General features: G+C 46.0%; 1 protein-coding gene across 1 annotated transcript in view; it reads right to left on the minus strand.

Moving 5' to 3' along the window:
• Positions 1-8,834, minus strand: part of mgme1 (mitochondrial genome maintenance exonuclease 1) — a 109,991-nt gene extending 101,157 nt beyond the window's left edge. Inside the window, exon 1 of the mRNA XM_060831024.1 lies at positions 8,816-8,834. The gene's annotated coding sequence lies outside the window, so the exon portion shown is untranslated. The remainder of the gene's footprint in view (positions 1-8,815) is intronic.
• Between the last annotated feature and the right edge of the window lie 945 nt (positions 8,835-9,779).

Genomic DNA, 9,779 nt, shown 5'->3' on the forward strand with positions numbered 1-9,779 from the left:
AATCTGGTTTCCAGCATCTGCAGTCATTGTTTTTACCCAATCCTCTATCCATCCTTATCTTATTTAGCAGTGTCCTGTGCAGCATCTCATCAAAGGCCTTCTAAAAAGCCAAATAGATCATGTTCACTGGGTCTCCTTTGTCTAATTTGTTTGTTACCTGCTCAAAGAATCCTAAAGATTTGTCAGGGATGACTTCTACTTGATGAGGTCATGCTGACTCAACCCTACTTTATCATTCACTTCCAAGTACTCGGCAATCTCATCCTCAACAATGGACCCTAAAATCTTACCTCATTCCTGAAGAAGGGCTTATGCCCGAAATGTTGATTCTCCTGCTCCTCTGAGGCTGCCTGGCCTCTGTTTTTCTAGCACTACATTTTTCAACTCTGGTCTCCAGCATCTGTAGTCCTCACTTTGTCCTAAAATCTTAACCAATGATTGAGGTAAGAGGTCAGACTAACCGGCTTGTAGTTTCTTATCTTCTGCCTTCCTTCTTTCTTAAACAGAAGAAATTAGACATTTTCCTCTGGAACCCTCTCTGACTCCAGTGATTCCTGAAATATCACCACCAATGCCTCTACAATGTCTTCAGCTATTTCCTTCAGAAATCTGGGGTATAGTCCACTTGTTCCAGGTGTTTTATCCACCTTCATATGTTTCAGCTTTCCTAGTACCTTCTCCTCAGTGATGGCCACTGACTTTCCTGAAGTTCTGATATGCTGCTGGTATCTGGCACAGTGAAAACCAATGCAAAATCCCTATTCAGTCCCTCTGCCACTTCTTTGTCCTCAATTTCTGTTTCTCCAGCTTCATTTTTGTGCGGTTCAATGCCCACACTTATCTTTTAGATATCTAAAAAAACCTCTCGCAGTCTTCTTTCTCTCATGTTTCATCTTTCCCCCATATTGTTCTTTGCAGTTATCCTCCCCTGGCTTTAAAGACTTGGACTACATTTCCCAGGGCCACCTCTGGATCCTACGGCCTACCTGCAGCCAGCTAGCATACCAGTTCTCCCTCCTCACCCATCCAACCCCAAAATGCACCCTTTGCCTCCACCTCTCCCTCTTCACCTCATCCTCCCCACACCCTTCCCACTCCCCTACCACACACCCCAGTCCACACCCCTCCCAATCTTATTTCTCTCTCCCACTTCCCCCCACCACACCACACCACACCACATCCAACCCTCACCCACCACATGCTATCATCCTTCTGCCCCCTCCCCTCTTTCAGCCCCTTCGGACCACCCAAAACCCCACCCCTGAGCCCTGCCACATATTCACTACTCCAACCCTTCTTCCCCCACCCCCCCTGACCTTGAACTGTCCGAGGCTGAATGGACTATCCTCAGTAAAGGCTCACATTAGTGCTCCTCTGTCCCCACTTTAATGAATTCTGGACCCACCAAAACTTGGAGCTCTTCTTCCGCTGCCTCTACCTCCGCCTCCATGCCTACTCCTTTGACAAAAACTCCAAACCTCCCTCTGAGGATCTCTTCTCTCACCTCCAACTTTCCTCCTCCACTTGGTCACCACCCGCCGCCAGCCTTGTACCCACCCTAGACTTCTTTATTGCAGACTGCTGACGTGACATCAACCACCTCAATTTCTCCACACCCCTTCACCCACTCCAACCTCACCCCCTCTGAACATGCAGCATTCCACTCTCTCCGCACCAACCTCCTGTTCACCATCAAACCCGCTGACAAAGGTGGGGCAGTGGTAGTCTGGAGAATGGACCTCTATGTTGCAGAAGCCAAACGTCAACTCTCCGACACCACTTCCTTCCTCCCTCTTGCCCACAACCACACCATGGCACATCAGGTCAAAATCACTCGCACTGTCCATGACCTCACTGCCTCCGATGATCTCCCCACCGCTACCTCCAAACTCAGACCCCAGCCCCACACTGTTCAGTTCTACCTGCTCCCTAAGATCCACAGGCTCAACTACCCCAGCCGACACATTGTCTCTATATGCTCCTGCTCCCTGAATTCATCCTGTTCTGCCTCGACTCCGTCCTCTCCCCCTTGGTCCAGACACTTCCCACCTACATCCACGACACCAACCATGCCCATTTCTTCAGCAACTTCCAGTTCCCTGGCACCCAGCGCTTTATCTTCACTATGGACATGCAGTCCTTATACACGTCCATATCCCACAAGGATGGCCTTCAGGCCCTCCGCTTCTTTCTCTCCAGCAGACCCATCCAGTCCCCCTCCACCAATACCCTCCTCCGCCTCACTGAACTAGTCCTCACCCTTAATCATTTTTTCTTTAACTTCGCCTATTTCCTCCAAATCCAGGGGTGGCCATGGGCACCTGGATGGGTCCCAGCCATGTCTACCTCTTTGTCGGCTACGCCAAACAGTCCCTCTTCACTACCTACACAGGCACTGTGCCCCAACACCATCACCATTCCATGATGACTGCATCGGTACAGCGTCTTCCACCCAGGCTGAATTGGAGCAGTTCATCGACTTCATCTACAACTTCCATCCCACCCTCAAATTCACTTGTCCATCTTGGACACCTTCTCCCCTTTCTTGACCTCTCCATTTCCGTCTCTGACGACAGTCTCCAGACGGACATTTACTACAAACCCACAGACTCTCACAACTACCTGGACTACACCTCCTCCCACCCCAGTATCCTACAAGAACTCCATCTCGTTTTCCCAATTCCTCTGCCTCTGCTGCTTCTGCTCAGATGAAGAGACATTCCACTCCCAAGCATTCCAGATGTCCACCTATTTCAAACAACGTTCTTCCCCCCCCTCTGTCATCCAGACAGCCCTCCACCGTGCCACCTCCATTCCCGTTTCACTGCTCTAAATCATCCCCCCAATGCAATAAAGACAAATCCCCCTTGTCCTCACTTACCAACCCACCAGTCTCTGCACCCAACACATCATCCTGAAACAGTTCTGCTAACTCCAACTAGACCCCACCTCCAAGAACATCTCCCTCCCCCCCCACCCTCTCTGCCTTTTGCAAATATTGTTCCCTTTGACAGTCTTTGGCTTGTGCCAGTCTCCCCACCAACCCCCCAGAACTCCCAAGTACCTCCCCCTACAACCAGAAAAGATAGAAAACCTGCTGACACCCCAACCCCCCACCCCACCCCCACCTCCATCCAGGGCCCCAAACAGTCCTTCCAGGTGAGACAGAGGTTCACCTGTCTCTTTTCCAACCTAGTTTACTGCATCAGGTGCTCCCAATGTGGTAAACTTAGGGAATGGTTCACCAAGCATCTCAGCTGGGCCCACAGGGGCTGACCAGGCCTCACAGTTACCACTCATTTCAATTCCCCCAATCACTCCCCTTCCGACATGACCATCCTTGGCTTCCTCCATTGCCACAATTAACCAAACCGCAAATTGGAGGAACAACACCTCATCCTCTTCCTGGGCAGCCTACAGCCCAGAGGACTCAACATTGAGTTCCCCAATTTCAAATACCCCCCACTTCCTTTCTCCTACTCCAGCCCCTCCCCCTCCCACTACTCCCAGCCACCAACTGGATTAATTCCTCCTATCGACCAACCAGGTCGTACCCCCTGCCTGTCTTCACCTATCCCCAATTCACTACCCTGCCCCCACCAATCCCTTTATCTGCAGCTCCCCTTCTACCCACCCCGAATTCTGAAGACAGGTTAGACTTGAAACATCGACTTCTCCATCTCCTGATGCTGCCTGGCTTGCTGTGTTCTCCCAGCCTCCTGCTTGTCTACCAGTTCTTTGACTTCCCAATCATCTTCACCACATTGTATGCCTTTTCTTTTGCTTTTATGCTGTTCCTGACTTCTCGTGTCATCCAGGTTTCATCGTCTTGCCCCTTAGTATCTTTCATCTTCCTTGGGATGAATTTCTGCTGTGCCTCCTGTATTACCCTCAGACACCCCTGCATTTGCTGCTCCCCCATCTTCCCTGCTGGGGCTCCCTTCCAATCAACTCTGACCAGCTCCTCCCGCTTGTCTTTATAGTTGCCTTAACTCAATTGTAATACCATTACGATCTGATTCCAGCTTCTCCCTCTCAAGCTGCAGAATACATTCTATCATAATATGGTCACTGCTCCCTAGGGGTTCCTTCACATTAAGCTTTCTAATCAAGTCTGCCTCATTACACATCACCAAATCCAGAATTACCTGTTCTCTCAGGGGCTTGACCACAAGCAGCTCCAATAAACTGTCTCATAGACATTCCATGAATTATTTTTCTTGGGATCTGCAACCAACTTGATTTTTTCCATTCCTCCTGCATGATGAAGTCCTCCATGATTATTGTGATAGTGCCTTTTTTTACATGTCTTTTCTATCTCCTAATTTATTTTCTTCCCCACATCCTGACTCCTGCTAGGAGGCCTGTAGATAACTCCCATCAGGGTCTTTTTTCTTTGGAAGTTCCTGAATTCTTCCCACAGATTCTATTCCTTCTGACTCTATATCACTTCTTGCTTTCAATGTAATTTCAATTCTTGCTAACATGGGAAATCTGCCTCCTCTCTCTCCACCTGCCTTTTCTTGCGATAAGATGTGTATCCTTGGATATTTAGTTCCCAGCCCAGATCCCCTTGCACAGTGTGATACCCACAACATTGTACATGCCAATTTCAGTCTGCAGTACAAACTCATTTACCTTGTTTTGTCTCCTTTATGCATTTAAGTACAACATGCTTAGACTGCCCCCCTCTTCTCATAGTTGTCCCCAGATCTGCTGTGCCTGAAGTTCGATTCCTGACCCTTTCCGTACTCTCTGTCCTATCGCTGGTGCTGGAAACTTTAATAACTTCTGCTGAGCCCTCCCCACTTTATCCACCACTTCGCATGCAATTAAAGCCTCTGCCCCTCACCCACTTTATTTAGCTTAAAGCCCTGGCCAGTCACATGATTTCCCAGATGTCTGGTCCCAGCATGATCCAGGTGGAGCCTGTTCAATGAGAACATGTCCCTCCTTTCCCCAGTATTGATGCAAATGTCCCATGAGTTCAAACCCATTTTTCCCACGCCCAATCATTGAGCCACATAGTTGCCTCTTTAATCTTGTTGGCACTGTGCCAATTTACTCATTGCCCAGGTAGTAAGATTATTACTTAGAGACTGTTACCTTTTTGGTAATGCTTGTTAATTTAGCCTCCAGCTACTGATATTCCTCTTTCTACCTATACCATTAGTACATACGTGGACACAACTGAATCTTTCCCCATCTCCTTCAAGTTCCAGCCCAGATGAGATATCCTGAACCCAGGCACCAGGCAGGCAACATAGTCTTCGGGTCTGTCAATTCTGGCCACAGAGAACAGTGCCTATTCCCTTAACTATACCATCCCTGATTACAACTACACTTCTCTTTTCTCACAGCTCTTAAACAGCTCATGAAGTCAGAGGTGGACATGGTCAATGATAATTGTGCAATGTTCAACACCATTTGTGGTTCCTCAGAATCTAAGGTAGTCCAAGTCTAAATGCAGCAAGATCTGAACAACTTCCAGATTTAGGGTGACAAGTGGCAAGTATCATCCACACCACACACTGTCAGATAATGACCATGTCCAACAAGAGAATCCAACCATAGCTCCTTGATACTGAATGGTATAATCATCACTAAATCCCCCAGTAATAGTATCCTAGGCATTTCTATTGTGATGATGCTGCTTCTTTAATAAAGTTAAGCTGTCATAGAGTCAGAGAGATGTGCAGCATAGAAACAGACTTTTTGGTCCAATCCGTCCATGCCGACCAGATATCCCAACCCAATCGAGTCCCACCTGCCAGCACCTGGCCCATATCCCTCTATTCATATACCCATCAAATGCCTTTTAAATGCTGTAATTGCACTACTCTCCACCACTTCCTCTGGCATTCCATACACGTACCACCCTCTGTGTGAAAAGGTTGCCCCTCTCACCCTAAACCTATGCCCTCCTGTTCTGGACTCCCCCTCCCCAGGAAAAAGACCTTGTTTACTTATCCTATCCATGCCCCTCATGATTCTATAAACCTCTTTCAGGTCATCCCTCAGCCTTAGACACTCCAGAAAAAATAGCCTCAGCCTATTCAGCCTCTCCCTAAAATTCAAATCTTCCAACCCGGACAACATCCTTAGAAGTCTTTTCTAAACACTTTCAAGCTTCACAACTTCCTTCCAATAGGAAGGAGACCAAAAATGTATGCAATATTCCAACAGTGGCCTAACCAATGTCCTGTGCAGCTGCAACATGACCTTTCAACTCCTGTACTCAATACTCTGACCAATAAAGGAAACTATACCAAACGCCTTCTTCACTATCCTATTTACCTGTGACTCTACTTTCAAGGCGCTATGAACCTGCACTCCAGGGTCTCTTTGTTCAGCAACACTCCCTAGGACCTTACCATTATGTGTATAAGTCCTTGCTAAGATTTGCTTTCCCAAAATACAGCACCTCGCATTTATTTAAATTAAACGCCATCTGCCACTCCTCATCTGATCAAGATCCCGTTATAATCTGAAGTAACCTTCTTCACTGTCCACTACACCTCCAATTTTGATGTCATCTGCAAACTTACTAAATATACCTCTTATGCTCAGATCCAAACTATTCATATAAATGACAAAAAGTAGAGTTCTTGAGTTTTTCTCAAGAGGCATTGTAAACTGCAGAGGTTCTGATTTGTCTGGGAGTTGGGGTCTTTGCTTTTGGTAGCAGATACTACCCAAGGCAACAATCAGGAAAAAGGCCTTCAGGTTTTTTAAAAAACAGTCGTCAAATGATCGGGGAGTGGCCAGTTCTCCAGTTCAGGACTTTTTCTAGTTTGGTTTAGTTTTAGTTGGGACCCGGAGAAACAGCTACAGTGGAAAGTTTCCATGCTTCAGCAAATGATCCTGGCTGATCCTGTCTCTGTCTGACATCTCCCCTGTAAGAACCTGTGATGGAATTTACCTTTTTGCCAAAGGGTGTGTTTATGATATGTTGCAGGGAATCAGAACAGCTCTTTGTGAAATTGCAGGGGATATCATGTCGGTCAGGTTTTCAAATTGTAGTTATTCTAAATTCTGTTTTATTTGAAGCCAAGGAGTGTGACCAGCTGCATCACTCTTGGGATATCCACTTACATCTGCCTGAAACAGCTAAAACTGTGTAGGATCTGGGCTATCTTCTTAAAATGTAATGTGGGGGTCTGGCCTCATCCATAACATTATCGATCAGGAACTGAACTGAACTAGCTATATAAATATAGTGGCTACAAGATCAGGTTAATGTCTAGGAATCTTGCAGCAAGTAACTCCCCTCCATAATCTCCAAAACAAGGCACAATGTGATGGAACATTCCTGATTTGCCCGAATGAGTGCAGCTTCCACAACACTCAAGAAAAATGATATCATCCAAGCCAAGCCAGACCACTCAATGGCATCACATCCACAAGCATCCACCCCTTCCACCACCAATTCTCAGTAGCAACAGTGTCTGCCATTTACAAGATGCAGCAATTCAAATTCACCAAGGCTCCTTGGATGGTACCTTCCAAACCAATGATCACTTACAGTCACAAGAACAAGGGCAGCAATTCCCCTCCAAGCCACTGACCATCCTGACATGGAAATATTTTGTGTAACTTCAATGTTGTTGGGTCAAAATCCTGGAACTCCCTCTCTAATAGCAGATATACCAATAGAGTGCCTCAGGGTATGGTGCTGGGCCCATTGCTGTTTGTCATCTACATCAATGATTTGGACGAGAATGTACAATGCAGATGACACTAAAATAGGAGATGTCATGGACAGTGAGGAAGGTTATCAGAAATTGCAGCAGGACCTTGATCAGCTGGGAAAGTGGGTCAAGAAGTGGCAAATGAAGTTTAATATAGATAAGTGTGAGGTGTTACATTTTAGAATATCAATTCTAAGCAGGTGTTTCATGGTGAATAGTAGGACCTTAAGGAGTATTGTGGAACAGAGGGACCTTGGAATTCATGTGCACGGTTCTCTGAAAGTGGAGTCACAGATAGACAGGGAAGTGAAGAAGGCTTTTGGCACACTGGCCTTCATCAGTCAGGGCATTGAGTATAGGAGTTGGAAAGTTATTTTGCAGTACTACAGGATATTGGTGAGACCGCACTTGGAGTATTGTGTTCAGTTTTGGTCATCTTGCTATAGGAAAGATGGTATTAATTTGGAAAGAGTGCAGAAGAAATTTACAAAGATAATGCCAAGATTCAACAGTCTGAGTTATAGCGAGACGTTGGACAAGTTAGGATTGTTTTCTTTAAAGTGTGGGAGACTGAGGTGGGGGAGGACAGGGGGGTGGGGTGGAGATCTTATAGAAGTGTCGAACATCATGAGAGGCATGGATAGGGTGAATGCACTGTCTTTATTTCCCCAGGATTGGGCAATTGAGGACCAGAGGGTATCAGTTTAAGGTTAGAGGGGAAAGGATAAAAGGGAAGCTGAGGGGCAACTTTTTTACACAGAGGATGGTACGCATATGGAATGAGCTGCCAGCAGAAGTGGTTGAGGTGGGTACATTAACATCATCTAAAAGGCATTTGGACAAATACATGAATAGGAAAGGTTTAGAGGGATATGGGCCAACTACAGTGAAATGGGGTTAACGTGGATGGACATTTTGGTTGGTATGGACCAATTTGGGCTAAAGGGCACGTCTCAGTGCTCCATGACTCCATGAGTATACTGAGTGATTCACCACCATCTTCTAAGGACAACTAGAAATGGGCAAGTAATGCTGACCAGCCAGTGACACCCACATCACAAGCAAATTTTAAAAACTGCAACCACAGCCTGTCAACCTTTAAAAATAAACACTGATCAACTTACCAGTGCAGATTTTCACAGGGAGGAGAAAGTGAGGACTGCAGAAGCTGGAGATCAAAGTCGAGAGTGTGGTGCTGGAAAAGCACAGCAGGTCAGGCAGCGACAAGGAGCAGGAGAGTCGACGTTTCGGGCAGGAGCCTTGACGTTTCAGGCAGGAGCCCTTCATCAGGAAAAATGTTGTTTCTCAGAGTTGCATAGCCTGAGCTTATTGCAAGAATCACCAAAGACTGCTGGCATCTGATTGGTTGGCAGTTTCTGGCAGGGAAAGACTTCAGTGTGGGGTTCAGTGATACATCAAGAGGTCCAACCACTGGTCAACTCTGAGTGTCTGACCGGTGCTTGATCCAATGGGGTTTGTCACTGGTTGGGGTAATGTATTGGTCACCCAGAAGGTGCTCACCATTATACCCAGAGCCGAGAACACTAAATCAGCCATTACTTATTTTCAGTACATTCTCACAACATTGTTACACGAGCACCCCTCCCCCTTTGTCTGTTAAGGATAAATTCCTTTGCAACATCAGATTTGGATTTTCAAGAAAAGAATCTGAAACTGGGAGGTTTTTACAATAGTGAACTTTGCTCATTTTGAAAAGCTACTTAAATAGTCAAGAGACCAGACTGCTGAATCCTGTAACAGGATGTGTCTTTTCCCAATGCCAATGGGTTTATTCTTTAGCAACCGTTAATGAGCAGTATGTTTAACTCTGTTACTAACATAATTCTGACAGTGAATGTTCTTGTCCATTTATAGATGGAAATATCAGTACAATTAGGCACAATCTTTAAGTGTTTTCATTTTGAATGCACTGCTCTGAATTACAGGAAATCTTTCTCCCAGACAGACTGGGAGTGCCCTTAAAAGTTTTTGACCTTAAATAATACTAACGTGAAAATTTGTTTCTTTGCTTTGATGCCTAAGTACATGTCAGACTAATTCTAGCTTCTGATTCTACATTTCTGATTC

The sequence above is a fragment of the Hemiscyllium ocellatum genome, chromosome 10, assembly GCF_020745735.1.
Source record: "Hemiscyllium ocellatum isolate sHemOce1 chromosome 10, sHemOce1.pat.X.cur, whole genome shotgun sequence".
In the NCBI taxonomy this organism is placed as follows: domain Eukaryota; kingdom Metazoa; phylum Chordata; class Chondrichthyes; order Orectolobiformes; family Hemiscylliidae; genus Hemiscyllium; species Hemiscyllium ocellatum.